General features: G+C 39.7%; 1 protein-coding gene across 1 annotated transcript in view; it reads left to right on the plus strand.

The window, feature by feature from the left end:
• lrfn2b (leucine rich repeat and fibronectin type III domain containing 2b) overlaps positions 1-19,662 on the plus strand; it is a 246,055-nt gene that overhangs the window by 132,055 nt on the left and 94,338 nt on the right. Inside the window, exon 3 of the mRNA XM_017724849.2 lies at positions 12,172-12,250. The gene's annotated coding sequence lies outside the window, so the exon portion shown is untranslated. The remainder of the gene's footprint in view (positions 1-12,171; positions 12,251-19,662) is intronic.

The following is a 19,662-nucleotide window of genomic DNA, read 5'->3' on the forward strand; positions in this document are numbered from 1 at the left end:
ATAGTGCTGTAAAAAAATGAATAAAATTCAGCTTTTAGTTTTTGCAGCATTTGAACACAGCAGAAAAATGGTAATATACCGTATCTCATGAAAGTGTCCTGCCCTGGAAAACCGCTGTATGACCTTGGCCACCGTGCTATAGCTCAGCTTCAGGGTGTTAGCAGTCTTCTTATAGCCTAGGCGTCTTTGTGGAGAGCAGCAATTCTATTTCTCACATCTTCAGAGATTCTTCACCATGAGGTGCCGTGTTGAATATCCAGTGGCCAGTATGAGCGAATTGTACCCAAAACACCAAATTTAACAGCCCTGCTCCCCATTCACACCTGGAACCCTGTAACTCTAACGAGTCACACGACACCAGAGAGGGACAACGACACAACTGGGCACAATCTGGACACGTTCACTGTGAAGTGGACTCACTTGTGCTGCCAGCTATTTAGACATTAATGTCTGTGTGTTGTTCTTTTCAAAGGACAGTAAATCTGCACTGCTGTACAAGCTGCACACTGACCACTTTGAGTTAGAGCAGAGTTTCATTTCTACAGTGTCGTCCCATCAAAAGATAGAATAAAATATTCGCATGTACTCACTTTTGTGAAACACTATAGATAGATAGATAGATAGATAGATAGATAGATAGATAGATAGATAGATAGAGGGTGAGTCAAAATCACAGGACACTGTTTTATTTTATTTTTTATGCTGTCACAAGCCTCCACTATGCGATGCTGAATGTGGTGTTTGTTGTGGATTTTCTCAGCATACACAATTTGCTTGAAATGACCCCAGAGATAAAAGTATAATAAAATTAAAAAATTAAATAAAACCTGTCCTGTGACTTTTGATTCACCCTGTATATATATATACACACACACACACACACACACACACACACACACACACACACACACACACATGTATAAGGCATATGTATAATTTTATATTACCACATAAAGTGGGAGAAAATGTACTTCTGAGATGTAAGCATTACCTTCACTTGGCTTCAAAGAGGATTGTTTTAAACTTCTTTAATCTCTCTGGACAGTTAATTTCTTGACCGTTAGGTCCGGTCTGTATCCTGAGTGGACTGAGCTGGTTCAGGTGTTTGGGCGAGTGATGGATTTTTCCGGCGCGCTATGTTTTAGCACAATGTTCCGCTGGATTGCGCTGTGTCACTTTGATTAGCCGCGCAGTCGCTCACAATTTTCAGAAAGCGCGCACTGCTCAGTCACAGTAATGACGCTCATTTACAGCCTGGCTGCAGAGAGTGATGAGCGAGGAGCCGCCTGCACTTCCTCAGTGAAGTGGGAGAGCAGAGGAGCAGAGCTTTCCTGAGAGAGAGCACCACATCACCACATCGCGAGTCTGGGAAGACCCATGGGCTTAATGTCGGTGGGAGTGTAGACTTATTAAGGGAGTGTCAGTTATCTGAGTGCCGAGTTTCTAAACTTGGGAAACCACAGAAGATCACAGGCGGACAACAGGTTAGCCCATAGACGTGATGGGGGTTAAATGAGTGACACCAGACTATACCTTAGCTTTTGAACATGTCACTGGGGTAAGTGTGAGGTACAAACTCCAAAGTACTAGATACAGACATATACAGAAGTCTGGTCAAATTACATTTGTTGAAGTTAAAATAAGTTTACACTTCCTCTACAAGAACACATAAAACCTAAATATGGCCTTATCTGCGAATTTTAATACACACTTTTATTTCCTTTAACATTAATATTTTTTTTTCCACTACGTTTGTCAGTAAATAAACCGTCACTGTGTTTTAGACTGTGCAGGAGGGTCTCTCTGACACACTAGAGAATCTGTAAACATATTTACGCTTAGAAAAACAACAAAAACATATTATTTGAGCCCAAACTTTTTCATATGACTGTTGTGAGGATGATATTCCAAAATCACATCTATCCTAACGAGACCACCACAGATGTATGATATACTTCTACTGGGAAACAACCACAGTTTGAATATACTCATCCCTCGTTGTCTTTCAATGTGCCAGCACCTTGATTTTTGGGGTTCAGCAGTTTAAACCTCTAGAAAATTGTGATTAAAATATAGATACGCAAGTTTATGTGGCAGGTACTTTTAAAATGTCAATCATTTGTACATTTAAACGGTGAATGGGGTGAAATTGATGCCAAAAATATTAGGAGAGTTGAAGAGGAATCAAACACTTTATCACTTTATGTGAAAACTTCACATAGAACGATAGTAATAACCAAACACTGTAGCCTCTCATGTAATATCGTGTAATGTATCGTATAATTTCCATTCCATAATTCAGCTCAGATTTCTTTACAGTGGTGGTGATGGAAACCAGGGGTTGCCATGACGACAACACAAATATAGCCATTTTATTTCCTATCCAAAACCACCAGTGAACCTCCGCGTGTCTTCTGAGTTTTGTATGGCATGTTGAATCTGGTGACCTCTAGATTCACCGTCGTTGTAAAGAAATCTGACTCCAGTAAGATTCTCTACACTCTTAAAAAAAGATGATGAGTTCTTTGATGATGAAAATGGTTCTGTATAGAAGATACATGATTACAAGGGTTCTTAGCATGGTCCTTCAGATTAAAGGAGAATGTGTAATGTATGGTTCTGTATAGAACCGAAAGGGTTCTTCTGTTTTTATTCAATACAATGTCAAGCCTGTGACAATGGAAGAATTTAAAGGTTTTTTGTCTTAATGGTTTTATATCTAGAATCTGAGGAACCATTTCACCATGCAAGGAACCCTTTAGTTATGACTGCTCTATATAGAACCATTGTCTTAACTAAAGAACCCTTGAAAACCCCATTTTTTTGAGTGTATATGTTCTCTAGGGCATTTCACAACAAACCGCTCTCGTTGCATTATGTAGACATTTTGGTGGAAAGGTGGCGTAATTCCCCTTTAAAATATGCAGTGCTATAGAAAAGACTGGCGTGTTTCATTATTACTGCCACTGCAAGCTTATTTTTCACATCAAGTGATGAAGTGGCTGATAAATTGGCTGTGCATGTATACACATCCGTTACTTTAAAAATAGGCCACTCTCATTAATACAACTTTGTATTCATAGTTTAATGTATTTCACAAGTAAATGGCTGAGCGCCTCTCTAACCTTTTGTATTGTGAATATGTTATAGCAATTTATTTACTAGGAGGTCCCACATGGTTAAACAAACTCATTACGCCGTATTAGGCTGCAATGCAACAGCCTAATAGCTCAACATGTTACTTGAGCTTTGTTTGCCTGTTTGTTTATTCTCTGCAGTTCTTTAAATTCAGCTATTTTACATAAACACAAACAGTGGAAAGGACTTTTCCATGTAGTCCAACAGGACATGATTCACGATAGAATTAGCCCTTTACAGTCAATGATAAAAAGTGTTACTGCCATTTAATCTAGTCTTCTCCATTGATAATCTTAATTCTGAATTGAATTATTAATTCTAATTCATTCTTAATTCTAATTGAAACCAAATTGTTTGCTTATAAATGAATTACTAACTTGATAAAAATGGTTAGAAAATAACAGTAGATTATAAGCAATAAGCCACAAGAGGCCATGCATTGTTGTAATTTCTGACTGTACATACTATACTTACTGTACATTGTAACATACATATTTATATTTCTGCTAAGCACTTTTGGATGGATGCAAACTGCATTTCGTTGCTTTGTACCTGCGACATACGCAATGACAATAAAGTTGAATTCTATTCTATTCTATTCTATTCAAATTTTATCGCCGGAAATTGTAGTTTTAGTCACTCCGCCTAGGCACTAACCCCCCCCCCCCGTGATAAAGTCACAGTAACGCATGGCCTCTCATGACTTATTGCTTTTTTATAGCGGTGCCCAACATAAAGTATGATAAAATACACCATTTTTCAGAAAATAATAATAAAAAATAATAATAATATTATTATTACTAATCATCAAGTATTGTGCCAAGAAATGTAGTTCCTTTAGAGAATGGTATCACTGGCGAGCAACCATGAACTACTGAATGAGAAGAAGTACGTTCAGCTGCCCATCACTGTGTATTGCAGTCATTTCATGAACGTTTTAACTTCTTGTCATAGGGCAATGAACATATGATAACCCAGCACTGTTTAATGCAAAAGCTTTCGCTTTATAAATTCACCAAGTTACCATTAAGAGTCTTATTTAGTACCAATCCAGCGGTGCCCCTCTTCTCACGCTGGGGTTGAACCTCAAATGGCTCCCTGCTCCCTACATTGTGCACTACGTAGGAATTTAAATACTGGATTCTGCAACCCAGCAGTGAATAATATAGCTAAAATATAGCCATTTGGTACTCAGACACATCCATACTCGATAAATAATGCACTATTTGGCTATAGAGGTTAGTATTTCAGCCTGGGTTTGATGCGACTTCTGACTGAAATACAGGTATTTGAAGCATGTAAGTCAATTAATTGACATTTTTAGTGTTTTATATTGCCATTTTGCAGTGAATCATATCGGAAATACTTTAATTCAAGCCTGTGATACTAATGATGGAGTTGTTGTGGCTGTTGGCCAGCTTTTGGCTTGTTAGCTAGCTGAGCAGCCCAGTTCTAGTTAAGAACATAAGCTGTCAGCACCGCAGTTTAAACAGAAACGGGTCATCAGTACACTCGGCGGTCTATGTGAGCAGCATTAGAGTCAAAGATTATCCCATTGACAGTACAAGGGTTTTTTGTGTTGTGGTGCAGTGATACAGAGTTTAGCACCTGTGAGGATGTCACAGGTATACAAATATTGTGGATTTTACAACATCTTCAAACATGGCCCAGCCAATCAGATTTTAGAGGCGGGGCCATAGGCATCACATTTTGGAAGAAGCTTATAAAAGGAGGGCGGCACGGTGGCGTGGTGGGTAGCACTGTCTCTTCACAGCAAGGAGGGCCTGGGTTTGATTCCCCGGCCGGGTGACCGGGGTCCTCTCTGTGTGGAGTTTGCATGTTGTCTGCGTGGGTTTCCTCCGGGTTCTCCGGTTTCCTCCCACAGTCCAAAGACATGCAGTCAGGCCAATTGGACGTGCTAAATTGTCCCTAGGTGTGAGTGACTGTCTGTGTCTGTGTGTCTGCCCTGCGATGGACTGGCGACCTGTCCGGGGTGTATCCTGCCTTCCGCCCGAAGACTGCTGGGATAGGCTCCAGCTCCCCCCGCGACCCTGACGGAGAAGCGGCTTAGAGAATGGATGGATGGATGGATTATAAAAGGAACGAAAATTTTGTCTTTTAAATGATGTAACCTGATAAATTGTGTGACCAGAAACATGACCAGGTAAAAATCCTATATGATTTCAGGTTGACTTAATAAGATCCACATCTGTGCCAGTACTGATCCAATATGTCAGATAAGTACATTGTTGCCTTCTGCACTCCATTAAAAGTATTTTTTTCTTTCTGTGGCCAGTTGATAAGAGTTTTGTGTGTGACAGAATACTGCAGTGTGGAATAATCACTCAGGAGAAAGATTGGAGGCTGAGAGGTGAATGCCCTGGACACCAAGACATCATAACTGCAATATTTATCCAAAAACTGCTGACACTGGTGCGCTCCCAAACCTAAGCGGTCTTACTGGCTGTCTAGACCAAATGTGGTTCTGTTGCACCATAAAATGAAAGAATATACAACCAACAATGACTGAGGAAATAACTGAGGATATTGAGCAAGCTTTACAGAATGATGCTAAAACTCTCATTCAGCCTAATGAGAAACTGTAGAACAGACTCGGTTTATATCACAATACCTACATTTAGAGTCGGTTATTCATTCAGCCTAATGAGAAACTGTAGAACGGACTCGGTTTATATCACAATACCTACATTTAGAGTCGGTTATTCATTCAGCCTAATGAGAAACTGTAGAACGGACTCGGTTTATATCACAATACCTACATTTAGAGCCGGTTATTCATTCAGCCTAACGAGAAACTGTAGAACGGACTCGGTTTATATCACAATACCTACATTTAGAGCCGGTTATTCATTCAGTCTAACGAGAAACTGTAGAACGGACTCGGTTTATATCACAATACCTACATTTAGAGTCGGTTATTCATTCAGTCTAACGAGAAACTGTAGAACGGACTCGGTTTATATCACAATACCTACATTTAGAGTCGGTTATTCATTCAGTCTAATGAGAAACTGTAGAACAGACTCGGTTTATATCACAATACCTACATTTAGAGTCGGTTATTCATTCAGTCTAATGAGAAACTGTAGAACAGACTCGGTTTATATCACAATACCTACATTTAGAGTCGGTTATTCATTCAGTCTAATGAGAAACTGTAGAACGGACTCGGTTTATATCACAATACCTACATTTAGAGTCGGTTATTCATTCAGTCTAATGAGAAACTGTAGAACGGACTCGGTTTATATCACAATACCTACATTTAGAGTCGGTTATTCATTCAGTCTAATGAGAAACTGTAGAACGGACTCGGTTTATATCACAATACCTACATTTAGAGTCGGTTATTCATTCAGTCTAATGAGAAACTGTAGAACGGACTCGGTTTATATCACAATACCTACATTTAGAGTCGGTTATTCATTCAGCCTAACGAGAAACTGTAGAACGGACTCGGTTTATATCACAATACCTACATTTAGAGTCGGTTATTCATTCAGCCTAACGAGAAACTGTAGAACAGACTCGGTTTATATCACAATACCTACATTTAGAGTCGGTTATTCATTCAGCCTAACGAGAAACTGTAGAACAGACTCGGTTTATATCACAATACCTACATTTAGATTCGGTTATTCATTCAGTCTAATGAGAAACTGTAGAACAGACTCGGTTTATATCACAATACCTACATTTAGAGTCTGTTATTCATTCAGTCTAATGAGAAACTGTAGAACAGACTCGGTTTATATCACAATACCTACATAGAATACACAATACCAATATAGAAAAAAATTGTAGGTACCTGCTGGTCAACGTTTCCTCTGAAATGAAATGTGTTAATAAGGACTTTGTACTGTTTGGCTGCGGTAACGGCTTCTTTTCTTCTGGGAAGGCTTTGTACTAGATGTTGAACGATTGCTGTGAGGATTTGATTGAGTGTGTTCAGGTATTGATGTTGGATGGTCAATTCTCCACTCCGCACCCCAAAGGTTGGACGGAGCTCCATCACTCCAGAGGATGCAGTTCCATTGCTCCACAGCCCAATGCTGGTGAGCTTTATAATCCCTGTGCCACACTTGGAATTGTGCACGGTGGCCTTAGGCTCATGTGTGGCTGCTCCAGAGTTTCTCATTCTTTTGGTCAATTTTATTGGTCAGCTTATACAAACTGTAAGTGTGCAATTGAATGAGGGTGTCACTTTAAGTAGCTGTAACTAATTACAGTGCCTGGATATTTCTGGACATATTATGCTTATTTATTGCATTAGGACTGGCAATATCATGTGGAATTACTTACATAAAGCATATATAGTGTGAATGATTATCACAGTCCAGTGCAAGTGTATCTTTATCCTCCAGGGTGAGAGGGAAGGGGATAAATGAGCAAAGAATTGTGAGGTAAGAACTTTCACAGCATCTAAATTAATGAGGCACATATTTATACTGGATAAGTTTTGCAGTAAACCTCACACTTAAGCTGAGAGAGTATAAAGGTGCTTAAAGGTTGTGAGATTTATGTCTGGACATTAGTTACAGGCCTAATTCCAGTCTATATTTGGTTTTTAAAGGCCCATATAATGGAAAAAGTTTCCTCACTTTTTTGAATTAGGAGTTTGGTGTAGCATGTAAATATTGTTGAAGTTTCAAAACATGCCACTCCATGCAAGCCATATATGGAAACCAAGCAAGAACAGTCTATTTTCAATTCACTGTTTTTATGATGTCACAAAAACATAATTACATATCTACGCCTATTAGCCTACAGCAGTGTAACCCCACTCACCCATCCTGAAACATATGGAGTGTTTCAGCCTGCAATGCTTTTTGAAAAGCAAAAAACAGAAATAATAATACATCCATCCATTTTCCAAGCCACTTCTCCGTCAGGGTCGCTGGGGGGTGCTGGAGCATATCCCAGCAGTCTTCGGGCGGAAGGCAGAATACACCCTGGACAGGTCGCCAGTCCATCGCAGGGCATAATAATACATATTATTACTTATTTATTATTATAAAATAAACATAGAAATAAAGGTTCTGTGCAGGTAAATTTTTCATTCATCAATGTACAAACAATGAAAGTGTTCTCTCCATTGTACAACAGTGGTTTAAAGGTCCAGTTATTCACTTAAAATAGGTTTAAATAAGGTGAAAACTACAAATTTGTACATTTTCATAACCTAATGTTTTAAAACAGAACAATAAAATAAAACGCCTAGACATGAAGCTGGGTGCGGAGAGTCAGTGCAGCTTAGAAAATATAATGTTAATGGATTATGGTACAATTATTTTCCCTGAATAAAGGTACTGAGATGTACCCTGGACTGTACTACCACACTGACAGGAGAGGTCCTGCCTCAGTGACAGTTTTATGCCTTTATTTCTGAGAGTGAAGGTTATGGTGCATATTTGAACCTTAAAACCACTGTCCTTCCTTTGAGAGTACATTTACATAGTTTAAACCTTTGTTGAACATAGACGTACATGTACAGTACCTACTGCGTCAGAGAGGGCATCCAAGAGCACTAAAGCTCCTGGAACCCGGAGCCGAATGCAGAAACAAATCTTGACGAATGGCTGAAAAAGACACCATTATTGTCAACACTGGCCAATTGGGGGCACTTGGACAGTCCACGGGCAACAGGGCAGTTACGTTTTGCTTGAAAAAACACACATTGAACAGCATATAAGGGGAGTTTGGAGCAGTTCACAGCCTGGCAAATGTGCACAACATTGAATGTCCAATCTCCAACGTGAGCTTAAGAGAAATAGACTCATTTTTCACACTTTCAAAACTAGACTTTCATTCTCAGCTGCCGTGAAGCTGTTTTTAGAAGTCATACTGAGAGATTTTGGATGAAAATTCCTGATATTGCCAGTATGTACTGCAGGCTGTCTTTGGTTGCAAAGGTATAAAATTGACCGCCGTAAAGGACGTCACATCAAACGTCTGGGGACCACTTAATTTACCTCAGAATCAAATACATTTTTATCACAACTAGTGGTGATGAAAGCTGTACGCTGTAAACTCTTTAGTTACGTGCATAATTACTGAGGGTGCCAATAATTGGAGCTGTATTTGTTCGCCTGTGCTAGCCATACTGAACAGCGGAGTCCCTCTCAGCATTAGAAACCCTTAAAGCAAAGCCTGGTTTAGCATGCACGGCTCCAGGTCGCCATGGTTACCGTTTAAATACAACTGCGCTGATGGCTATGGGAGTGAAGAGTGTTCGACTAGCCCACGCTCTGCCTAAACCAGCCCGCAACACGGTCTGCACTCACATCACAGCCGACACAACCAGAGAGACGACACTAACCTATCAGTGCGGCTGTAACAGTACAAATAGTTGAAGCTTTAAAACAATTCTCTACTCTGAGGTCAAAATTCATGCTTGCATGTTTTATGTGTTAAAAATGTCTTGAATCTACAGAAACTGGTTTGGGGGAAAGATAACATTTTGTTTGTATTTGTTAAACTGAACTGTAGCAGCAGATAAAAAAAGACAATGGCCTTATCATTGGGAGATGTTGGCATCCAGTGATTGCACAACCAAAAATGTCTTTACTACAGACGCTTCTAAAATCATGATCCACCGATAAGGGCTGGACATCATGATGATTTTTATTCGTATCATACATTGTGACGTTGTTATTGTTATTGCTTCATCGTTATTATACATCTATTGTATATAGAATATCTTTAGAACTCTGACCAACTGCAAGATTCATCACAAAGAGAGCTGAATCACTTCCGAGTAACAGGCTTTAGTGCAGCATAGTGTGTGAAATATGGAATGAAAATATTATTAATAAAAAATAATATACTTTTAAAATGTGGCGCAACTGCTTTTTTGTGTCTGTTCCCACTTAGCAGATGCCAGAAAAAAGAAAGGTCATGACATATCATGTATTGTGAAAATTTCTTGAAGTATCCTGATATATGTTGCCGTATTGCTGAGCCCTATAGCCCTATAGCCCTATAGCCCATGTATATTGTTTAACAAAAAATGTTTAAAAATATCAAGATAAGATTAGAAATGAGCAGATCAGAGGGACGGTGAAGGTGGAGCAGTTTGGAGATAAAGCCAGAGAGGCCAGGTTGAGATGGTTTGGACATGTGTTGAGGAGGAATAGTGGATATATTGGGCAAAGAGTGTTGGAGATGGAGCTGCCGGGTAGAAGGAGAAGAGGTAGAGCTCAGAGAAGGTTTATGGATGTAGTGAAGGTGGACATGGAGATGGTTGGTGTGAAAGTAGAGGAGGCAGTGGATAGGGCAAGATGGAGGCAGATGATCCACTGTGGTGACCCCTAAAGGGAGCAGCTGAAAGAAGAAGAAGAAGAAGAAGAAGTTTAAAAATATCAAGATCTAAATTTTTAACCATATTGTCCGGTCACGCTCTATCAGGGGTCATTAACTAGCAGACCCAGCCAAGTATGGCGGCGAAAGGCTTGAAGATAATTCTGTGTCAAATCTAACTGCTGTGTGTAAAATAGCTATACTTTACTGACCTAAGCTGTATTTGAGCTGGATTAGTATCATCTGGGAAGATGCTGTAATTTGAGTGATTACTGACCAGATCCATGATTTTAATCTAGTATGAATGTCGGCAGTTTTTAAAAGTCTATTCAGCAATATCTGTGGTGTGGTTTGTAGGGATTTGACTGGCTGATTCTTATAGGAAGAATAAAGTATCTGTGCAATTACCTCAGATAGCATGAATTGAAATGCCATCCTGGACGATCACTTCAAGCTTAAAATTAGAATTAAACTAATCCAAATAAACAATAAAACAAACTATGAGTAGCTTGGGAAGTGGGACCATGTGTGCGACCACATGCAGAGGCTCATGGTGACATGCCTTCCTCAAATGGACTGTTTATTGTTGTTGTTGTTTATTAGATTAAGTTGCGGGTATGTACTTGTTATGTTTTATTGCCACAAAATGTTTAATTTTTATTCTACTTCTAATTAGCGCATCACCAAGCTTGAGATAACATCTTGTTTTGAACTTGAGGATAGAGGAAGTGTCCCAGGAGCTTCTCTTCTCCCACTCGCCGTAAAACAGAGGTGCTGTTGTGTATTAGCAGAATTTGTTGGTACATTACTCACATTATTGCAAGGATGATTCAATCAGGGCTGCTTTCACTGAAGGAGCTCAGGGTCTGTGGTACTTTAAGCCTTGTTTAAGCCTCAGACAGGGCAGCATATGAGCATGAGCCAACATGACATCTGTAGCATTTATGTAAACAACTTTAAAGCTCAGCAGAACAGGCACTATTTGCGGGGCTAGATATCAGACCAGAACATGTTTCATACATTTTCATAGATTTATTTATTTATTATTTTTTTTTTTTTACTATTTCTAGTTTGTTTCTAGTCTGTTATTAACAGGCACCAGAGGACAAAAAAAAACAAATGAACAAAAACTGATGTCTCTTCTGTTCAGAGTCTGTGGTGGTAAAAAATGCCAATAAGTATTGTTATTAATTATTATTGATTGTTTCAATGAAATAATAATGAATCATGAATGCGCAGGATTTGACGGCCATTTGATTGGAAAGCTCACTAGTTTAAGATTTAAGTGATACTTTTTTAATCCCACAAACAAGGAAATTCCATCTCTGCATTTAACCCATCCGTGAAGTGAAACACCACATACACACTAAGGGGCGGTGGGCAGCCCTATCCATGGCGCCTGGGGAGCAGTTGGGGGTTAGGTGTCTTGCTCAAGGACACATCAGTCATGGACTGTCAGCTCAGGGGTTCGAATCGGCGACCTTCTGGTCACAGGGCCAGTTCCCTAACCTCCAGCCCACGACTGCCCATGTTCAAAACAAAGAAGTTTATCAAAATATAATTGATGTGTCATTGTATTTTATTGCTGTTTGGGCTCAAAATAAAACATTTTTGCTGTAGAGTTACGTAAAAAGCACAAAAGCTGCAGCAGCAGCTGAATAATGGCTAATCTGTGATATTGAGTGCCTGGTTGGGTTTTTTGTCTTTTCTCAGGAGCGAGCGGTCAGCATGAAGTCCAGAAACGCTGCAGACTGAGCCGAGGGGGCGCCTGATTATCGCCGTCCATTTCACTGTGAGTGACACACACTGCCTTTGATCCTCTACAGCACAAACACACTCCATGTCAGCACACACACACATCAAGGAGCCAGCGAATCTGTTCAGCCTTTAACAGAGCACAGATCAGGAGAAGCACAGAGCAAACATTCCGAGCATTCAGTCTTTATACTCTTAGGATTAAAATGATATCAGATAATAGACTTATTATACATGAACTCTGAGGAGTTAAGAAATTCTTCTTTTGTTTCGCTATTCTAAATATTTATTACCTAGTACTTTACATTTATAGTCCGTATGGACATTCTCAACTCTGCACTTTCCAACTTTTCCTGCTGTTATTTTCACATTAAATCACAGAACAGCAAACATGTTTTCTCCTCAATGAGTTACAAGTCAGAAATAACCAAGATATAATTCAAATAATTCATTAATTGCATTATTTTGTGTAATAGCTATATGAGTGGACAAGATCAGGCCATCAGAATGTATTTCAGTAATTCCATAGCATTATTTACATTGTGTGAGCACAGAACCTCAACATGTGATTTCCACAGAATGATCGGTTTCCAGTTTTAATCACGGTATATGCATAGACAGTCACTGTCTCATCTATATATAACATATACAGTCAATGAGTGTCTGTCTCCTATAGTATACATACAGTCAATGAGTGCATATTTCAAACATATCACATATACAGAGTGATTAAGATTAAGAGACTCTCGTTCATTCAGCTTGTGGATTCTTATTACACTGGAGGATCTCAAGGGGAACTGGTGCTCCACCAGACTGCTGCTTTTGGTAGTTCCAGTGTAGTTTGCTGAAGGTGCTGATGGTTTCAGTTTAAAAGCCTATTAAAAGCTGTATTTGAGCGAGAGCTCTACAGTCATGGATTATAGCAGGAAAAACATACAGCACTCCAGCTGAGCTTCAGCCTGCACTATTATGGATGGATTGAATGGGCAAACGAGGGAGAAGGCTGGGGCATTAATTAATCCTGTAATATCCCAGCCTGATCACATACAAAGGCTTATTATTCAGTAACTACAGTGACATTCAGTGCAAACTGTTCTTAGGTTATAGAAGTTTGGGCCCATGGCCTGTTAAAAGGGCTTACATGTTAATGTTGACAGCCTTAGTAAAATTACAGCGCTTTTGTTTTTGCCAGTGAACAATCAAGTCCTTTACCAGGGAGACTGAGGTTGGAGCCTGTAAAATTAGAGTATCTGTACTGTCTGCTAGAGGGCACTGAGGTGGTGCTGGATGCTAACAGGAGCATGTTTTAGAGGGAAATGGTCAGGCATGGCATGAGCAGAGATAGCTGGTCATGGCGGGTGGTGCCTGTGTCAGCTACAGTCCAACTCAGGCTTTCCTGACTGCTAGCACTGTTTCACAGTGTTCATTAAAAACGGCCTCCACTTCAGCATTAAAGGCTAACTGTCCCTGTCCATGGTGCTGATCCGTAGATGAATAAGTCCCTGTCCGTGGTGCACTGGGAGATGTTGGAATTCCAGTTATTCCACAACCAAAATGTCATTAGTGGTCAGAAGTCACATCACAGATGCCATGGAACCCATGATTAACCCATAGGAGCTGCACAATATGACATTTTTTATTGTTTTTGTGATAAATGCTTTTTTGAGCATATTGCCAATACTTCTAGAACACTGACCAACTGCACGATTCATCACAAAGAGAGCTGAGACAGTTCTGATTATTTGGCTGTAGTGCAGTGTAATATGTAAAATATGAAATAAATATTATTAGTACTTTTACTATTTTTTAAACGTGGCACCACTGGTTCATTTCGTGTCTGTTCCAACTCAAGTCAGAAACAAGAAATATCCTCACATATTGTGTGTTGTAAAAACTGTCATATTGCTGATCTCTCTAGCCTGGGTATATTGTTCATTACCAAAAAGCCTAAAAACGACAAGATCTAATTTTTTTTCCCCATATTGTTCAGTCATGCTCTATTTGGGGTCATCAGCTGGCAGATTTATTGCAGTGGACCAAACTGAGGGCTTGATCATAATTCTGTAGCATGTATGTACGTAAAATGGCCATATTTTAGTGGCATAAGCCTTATTTGAGCTGGTTTAGTATCACCTGGGGAGATGCTGTAATTTGAGTGATTACTGACCAGAACCATAATTTGAATTCAGTATGAATCTCTCATGTCTGCAGTTCTTCTAAGTCTTCTAAATAATAATTCTGCAGTGACCTGCCTTCGGCAGCTCTGTTGGAGCTGGGTTTGTTTTAGCAGAGGAAGTCTGGTGTGTAGTGATTTTATGAGGGATTTGGTTTGAAAGTATCTGTGCGACTACCTCAGAGAGCACGAACTGAAATGCCAGCCTGCGTGATCACTTCAACATTAAGATTAGAATGAAACGAATCCGAATAAACAATAAAAACAAAGTTCTAGTGAATATAAGGTACAACAGCATTGGGCTGACATGGCACACGTGTTTAAATGATCCATTTAACTGATTTAACTAACTGATCCATAGGCAAGTAAGTCACTGTCCATGGTGCTGACCTGTAGGCCAACAAGTGCCTGTCCATGATGATCTGTAGATGAATAAGTCCCTTTCCATGGTGATGATCTGTAGATGAATAAGTCCCTTTCCATGGTGATGATCTGTAGATGAATATGTCGCTGTACATGGTGATGATCTGTAGATGAGTAAGTCCCTGTCCATGGTGCTGATCTGTAGATGAGTAAGTCCCTGTCCATGGTGCTGATCTGTAGATGAGTAAGTTGCTGTACATGGTGCTGATCTGTAGATGAGTAAGTTGCTGTACATGGTGCTGATCTGTAGATGAGTAAGTCCCTGTCCATGGTGCTGATCTGTAGATGAGTAAGTTGCTGTACATGGTGCTGATCTGTAGATGAGTAAGTCCCTTTCCATGGTGATGATCTGTAGATGAGTAAGTCCCTTTCCATGGTGATGATCTGTAGATGAATAAGTCCCTTTCCATGGTGCTGATCTGTAGATGAGTAAGTTGCTGTACATGGTAATGATCTGTAGATGAATAAGTCCCTTTCCATGGTGCTGATCTGTAGATGAATATGTCGCTGTACATGGTGATGATCTGTAGATGAGTAAGTCCCTGTCCATGGTGCTGATCTGTAGATGAGTAAGCCCCTGTCCATGGTGCTGATCTGTAGATGGGTAAGCCCCTGTCCATGGTGCTGATCTGTAGATGGGTAAGTCCCTGTCCATGGTGCTGATCTGTAGATGGGTAAGTCCCTGTCCATGGTGCTGATCTGTAGATGAGTAAGTCCCTGTCCATGGTGATGATCTGTAGATGAGTAAGTCCCTTTCCATGGTGATGATCTGTAGATGAGTAAGTCCCTGTCCATGGTGATGATCATGAAGTGAGCCCTATAATTAATTATTCATTCAGTTGACGTGTTATATGGCTTTCCACCAGTTTCCATCCTTAAGTGTACGTGGTGAAAATGTAACAATGTAGTGTAATGATAACCATATTTTTTGCTACAGTTTTCAATTCAAATTCACTATAAGCCCCAAAATCGATAACTCAATATTTGTTCAAGCAAATAATGTCTTATCATTTGAGTGTGGATGTGTCCAAAGCCCCCTTTCTGCCCATTTTTCACTGATAGGCTGCACCCAGATGCTTTATTTGGATAACTGACTGTGGTTCCCATGAAAGATGGCAAACGAGGGACCCTCAGGTTTTACATTTCAGTGCACTGGTTTTGTTGTGATGATTTTTTTTTCATTTCTTTCAGAATTTTCAACCCATTTTTCTGTCATAGGTGCAGATCTACTTATGTATAAGTTTCTGTGTAAGGTTCAGCTTTTCCAACCGTCTTTTATGGGGGGGTTGGAAGCCGTATACATGTTTATCTAAACATGCTTTTGCCTTTAATTCTGAACTTGTTTTTGGTTTAAATAATGAAATAATGTATTCTATAAGACTCTCAGTGTCTGATAACATTAAAGTGAGATACCCCTCCATGACGCTGTCCATTAGTAATGGTTGTAATGTTATGCACATGTTCCAGTTGAACACAATTTTCTATTCTAAGATCACTTTTCAACAACCAGGCCCCCAACAGGATATCCCCCAGAAGCTCATCTTTTATTATATTATTGTGATAATATGGTGAGATGTTATATGATTACACATTTTGCATCAATTTCTGATTATATTATGCTGGAATTGCAATCCATAAGTCTCTGTCTAGTATCCAGCATATCATTTTCTTTAGCCTTATATTTACTCTCCAAGAAGACTGGAAGATTTGCAGTACAAACACTACATGGCCTTAAAGGTCCAACCTTATTTTGAATTATTGAAGCGATGCATTATACAAAGCTCTCCAGCAATTTCTGATAATAAGGAGGTGGTAGAACCATCCACTTCTCTATTAAAGTGACGATCAGCATCTCGATAAGTCTCACAGCTTAGTGAGGATTTTCAGGCAGCTCACCCTGTTCTGGTGGCAGTATCATCTACACCTCCTAAAAGTGCTGCACACAGTTGTTTTTAGAATTTTTGCATTCATTTTTATTTGCATATTGACATTTGTCTGAAATGGCACCCCACGGTCTTAATGCTCCCAATCTGAAAGTCCATTACCTTCCACTGCTTCTCACTGACATAATGGAACGGAAATGTAACAATGAAATAATGTCCAATTAACCCTTTAAAATCTCAGACTTATTACATACTAAGGCTGATTATTCAGTGCCTACTGGGATTTTAATGCAAACTGGCTGAGCTGTTCTTAGGTTATAAATGAGTGTAATCAAACTTTGGGTCTGTTGGTGGGCCCTGGCCATATAAGGAGTAAAGCTATCAGTGTTTTCTTTTAATTACAGATAATTGCATGTTCCAGAAAACTTAGTATCACAAATTTCTGGCATGTAAAGTATTATGTAAAGGTCTGAGGCCAGCCCTTCATTTATTTCATTTCAAGGCAAAGCGCTCACTAAGTACTAATTTCTCAGCATCAAGAAAAAAGCAGAAAACATATTAAACAGAAAGTAACATCAGAATTTTCTGTATTTATTGTATCACTCTTTACCTTGATTCCAGCTTCCATTCTTTTCAGGAGACTCACTTTCAGTATTTCAAAGAATCAAAGAACACCTCCGAAGTTCAGTCTTAGAAGCTGGTTGAACATTTTCTGAAGTAATCAAACCCATTCAGTGGTGCTGAGGTCTGGACTCTGGGGCGCTCAGTCCATCGTTCAGCTTCTTTGTTGTGATGTGTCCGTCTCCTTTTCTCAGTGAGGTTCTTATCGATCAGCTACACGTCCTTTCAGACCCACAGCGCTGAGTGGTCTTCTCACAGTGGAAGGATGGACAGGAACACCTGTGGATGCTTTCAGATCTGAAGCAGCTTGTTTTTCTCCTCTCTTGCAAAGATGAAAGCTTTAAGTGCTGTTTATCTGATGGGGGCAGTTTCGGTGTCTGCCAGGTCTTCCAGGTGGTTGTTAGGAGTCACTTTGTGTGGAGCTTTCAATCGGTTTTTGAACTCCAGTTTTGGAAACTCTTGTTTGTACCTAGTAGTCAGAAATAAACTAATTAATGGTCTGTGACTTTTGCACAGTACTGCATGACTTGAAAAGGAGATTTTGAGGCTCTGTGCTAGTTTTTTGACTAGATCTTCAAGAGAGTTGGCCTTAAGCAGGTCATTTTGAGTATGTCCAAGCTGTGTGTCCTTCTGTAAACCTCACACACACACACACACACACACACAGCAGGGAGTTTGGCTGCGTCCCTCAGAGAGTCGGATCAGAGTGCTAAAAGTGGTGTAGCTGAGCGAGGCTGAAAGAAGCTGGCGCTGTATGTATGCCAGGAGAATCCTTTGCCGCCCTTTGGCCTCATAGCACTCCAGCCTGACAGCACTTTCCAGGAACTTATAATCCAACCACGGAGGAGCGGTTTTCTGGCAGTGCCTTTTATTTAAAACAGTGTGAGGATCTGCCTCACACCAAAATAGCCCGACTTGGAGAAACTTCTGATATATTGAAGGACACATGCTGAGAAAGAGATGAGTTGTGCGTGGAATCTCAGGATTTCCTTTACATGGCAAATGTGATAATATATCACATACTAAAGAGTTAAGGAACAAATAGAAGGACAAATCAAACAATGAATGACTCTGTCTATGGCTGGGAGTCCTGGAGAGCATAATTATCATCACTCTCTCTGGGTGGGTTTCCTTCCCTCCTGGTCACTTCAGGCCTTGATTCACTAAAATCTGAAATAACTAGTACTAATTTGTAGTGTGTAGCACAGACTGTGAGAGTAGCTACTGGGTGTTTTGTGGATATTTGTACAGTTACCAAGATGACGACATGCATGTTCAGATCTCAATAGAGTATTCGTTGATGTGTAAAGAAGAGTTACCAAAAAGAAATAAATAATAATAATAAAAACAAACAAAAAAAAGAAAGATACAAATTGACTTAAGAGAACTGTGGTTGTCAGGTCAGGTCATTGCAAATGGTTTCACGTGGTTCCAATGGCATTGCCAGGTGATTGTTATGGTGCCCGAGATGTTTGCGCCCCTTTGAATGGCAGGATTAGAAATGGGACACCCAACAGCCTCACAGTCCTCACAGGCATATGCATATGAGGACTACAGGACCACAAGCAGTACTGGCACTAGGGCTGCAAATTTACTTGGGCATGACAAATTGAGGTTCAATTAGAAATGTGGCCCCACAATAAGCTTTAAAAAGTGAAGTGTTACCATAACCGAGACATTCTTCATTAAAACATAATTCTGATTGGTCAGTGTCGAAAGTGGAATTTCTGTTTAACGAGGAAATTGTTCTACTTGTGTTTTGGTTTGTAAGAATTTAATATTCATTTTTAAATATAGAAACTACTTCAGACGTCGTTTTGGGCAGGCCAAAGATAAAAATGGGTGGGCCTAGGCACAGATCTAGTTAGCATGTGAGAACTGACCTTGACTAAAGTGAACAACTGACTCTCAACCACTAAGCAACACCCTAACCACCACTTGAAACACCAGAGCAACCTTGAAACCACAGATCAAAATTGTGTTAACCCTCCCAAACAAAATAAAGTAAAAATAAATTCCTAAAATAAGAAAAAAATGGGCTGCCATCCAATCAGCTGCTTGCCGATATCCAGTTTATGCAGTTACTGTACACTGGTTGTTGTTGGATTGTTCACAAATCGACATTTTTTCCAAATTGCCCACCTTCAAGAACTTCCCAGTCATTTGAAATATCCAGTGCTGAGTAAAAGTCCAAGACATCTGAGCAAATGAAATTTTTTTGTAGGTGACGTTTCTTCAACCAACACAAATATTTGAATAAATATAAATAAACGATCCATTGTAATTGTTCTGTTTAACCCTGTAGTGTTAGTTTAACACTCCAATGCTTTCCAGTATTTACAGTTACCA

The sequence above is a fragment of the Pygocentrus nattereri genome, chromosome 4 (assembly GCF_015220715.1).
Source record: "Pygocentrus nattereri isolate fPygNat1 chromosome 4, fPygNat1.pri, whole genome shotgun sequence".
NCBI classification, from domain to species: Eukaryota; Metazoa; Chordata; class Actinopteri; order Characiformes; family Serrasalmidae; genus Pygocentrus; species Pygocentrus nattereri.